We start from the raw sequence: 3,119 nt of genomic DNA, 5'->3' as shown, positions 1-3,119 counted from the left end.
CGGAGTGTCAAATTCGAGATGAGCGCACCGAACTTCACCGGGTTCGGCCAAACTCGTTTTGACCGAAACCGGTAAAAAATGTTCGGGTACGCGACGTCAGGAGACAGTCACTGTCCACGGTGCTGAAAGCGTTAAACTGGTTCAGCACCATGGACAGTGACTTCCGCTCCGAAAATCCATGAACCTGTAAAAAAAAAAAGACGTTCTGACTTACCGATAACTCCGGTCCGACCTCCCGGGATGACAGTTCAGTCCAAATGACAGCTGCAGCCAATCACAGGCCAAGCACAGGCTGCAGCCAATCACAGGCCAAGCACAGGCTGCAGCCAATCACAGGCTGCAGCGGTCTCATGGACTGCGGCGTCATCCTGGGAGGTGGGGCCGGATGGCAAGAGAGGGACGCGTCACCAAGGCAACGGCCGGGAGCCCGGACTGGGGGAAGCAGGAAGTTCTTGGTAAGTATGAAAGTCTTTTTATTTTCACAGGTTGGTGTATATTGTGATCGGCATTCACTGTCGAGGGTGCTGAAAGAGTTACTGCCGATCAGTTAGCTCTTTCAGCACCTTGGACAGTGACGGGCCTCGACTACCTCATCTCTATGATGGCGGCTGCGTGAAAATCACGCAGCCGCGCATCATGACACACGGAGCTGTCAAATGCCTTTTGCGCGTTTAAAACGCAACAAGGCTGCGTATATGCAGTGCATACGCCATGCATACGCGCGCAAAACGCAGCGTTTTTTGCGCGCGCAAAACGCATACGCTCGTGTAAATGAGGCCTTATACTGCGTTACATCTGGGCATAGCAAAACTGCGAAAATTGCTCTAGTCACTAAGGTTTAAAACACCTTCGGTATTAAGGGGTTAAGGCAGAAAGACCCACAAACAAGCAACAACTGAAGACGCTGCAGTAAAGGCCGCGCAAAGCATCACAAGGAGGAAACCCAGCGTGTGGTGATGTCCATGGGTTCCAGACTTCAGACAGTCATTGCCTGCAAAGGATTCTCTACAAAGTATTAAAAAAACATTTTATTTCTGGTAATGTTAATTTGTCCAATTACTTTTGAGCCCCTGAAATGAGGAGGCTGTGTAGAAAAATGGTTGCACTTCCTAAACGTTTCACAGGATATTTTTGTTCAACCCCTCGAATTAAACCTGAAAGTCGACACTTCAATTACATCTCAGTTGTTTCATTTCAAAGCCAATGTGGTGGCAGCGGAGCCCAAATCATGAAGATTGTGTCACTGTCCAAATAATTCTGGACCTACCTGTATAAACATACTCAGAAATAGAATGTTAGAAAAGCGACATGCATTTCTTTTTTTGATGGGATTTTTTGGGTTTCAATTGGTTGGCTTCTCCTAATCAATAGAATGTGCATGGCCAAAGGCTCTATCCACTGTGAGTGTGGTTCATTCATATAACTGTGTAATGTGCCCATAGACTTCTATTGGCCAGCCATATGCGAACAGTGTTTTTTCGCCATAAGCTTTGCCGTATACGCACGTCCTTTTTTTTTTTTTTTTCCAATTGTACAGCATATTCAACTGAGCTTTTCAATACAACTGGATCCAAAAAAATAAATAAAGTATCATCTTGAATCGTGTTAAGTTATACAATTTGATAAAGACACGTAGTGAACGGGCACTGCTCGATACAATACTAACTTGGAGTTCAGCAAAGCATGTGAGAACCACGAAATAATACTGACAATATAGAACACATTAGTAAAATGCGCACACCCTGTATCATGATAATAGTATACATTTTATTAATCCACAAACATTTAAAAAACATGGTCTCAAAATCCATAATCAGAATGGATCCACTGCAGTATAAACCCATAATAATGTGTACTATGTATAGGAGTCAAAGAATAACAAATATACACTCAATATGAACAAAGCTTTCAGGGTGCACATCTGTATTTGTTTTGGGCTTTTTTGCAAGGGAAGTCAATTTTAGATGTTTGCAACGGCAGCACACTTACACACAGCTCATGGTGTGGCCTTATCAGTAGGTTCAGTGAGGTCCACCGGCCACATACTCTTTGGAGCAACTTTAAAGAGGGGAATTTATAAGGCCATGGCTCATGCACAGCTTTAGCATGATCCCAACCATGATCAGATCTCAAATCGCATGATGCAGCTGGTGATAGCCCGTTCTTTGCTGAAGTCGCACTCCTATAGCAGTTTATGCAAAAGTAGTGCAACACTTCAGATGCAATTTGTGTGATACCCAATGCATTTCTCATGACCACTCCATCATTGTACAAAAGTCACACAATTGACGTAATCATGTAGCTAAACCCTGAGAAACGACAGTAGGTTCTCATAGATCCCACAATACAGCTCCCAGAACCAGAGATGGGTGGATATATATGAGGCATGGCCGTCCGCTGAAAAGGTGGAGCAATGTTTGCAGAACCCTGTTTTTAAACTGCTCAGAGCCAATCAGCATTGCAGAAAACACTCCCAGAAATGTTGATTGGCTGAACACAGCTGACTGATGTCTCACAGACAGTCCTCCTCCTAAATGCTGCATGCTAGGCACAGTATATAGTGCCCAATACTCGTATACTGTAATCTGTATAGTGGGAACTGTTAGCACCTACTCTACTACTAGTTTAACCCATTATGAGCGTCTTATAAAAGGACTTTATTGCAGCTGAAGCGCGTGATTCCCAACCATGAAGAAGAAAACAGCGTAGCTCGCTGAGCTATGCTGTTTTCGTAAGTCCCATAGAAGTGAATGGTAGTTACGGAAACAGCGTAGCTCAGCGAGCTACGCTGTTTTCTTCTTCATGGTCGCGAATCACACGCTGCAGCCGGAACAGAGAGCAGTGGAACAGGGTTTAGGGGGCATTTCTGACATTTATGTTATATCCTGTGGATATGCCATAAATGTCCCTGATGGGAAAAACCATTTAAGGTCCTTTTAGATGGGCAGACATTCTGCTTGTTTAATGATCGGCGCTCATTTGTTGCATTCAAACGGAGCAATGATCGCAAGTATGGGGACAAGTGATTGTTAATACAATCGCTCGTCCCCATACATTTTGCATCTTGTCAGTAGCACATCCCCCGTTTATACAGGGAGATGTGCTGCCAACAAGTGACT

This window comes from Rhinoderma darwinii, chromosome 5 (genome assembly GCF_050947455.1).
Source record: "Rhinoderma darwinii isolate aRhiDar2 chromosome 5, aRhiDar2.hap1, whole genome shotgun sequence".
NCBI lineage: Eukaryota > Metazoa > Chordata > Amphibia > Anura > Rhinodermatidae > Rhinoderma > Rhinoderma darwinii.
This window is presented reverse-complemented; position numbering follows the sequence as displayed.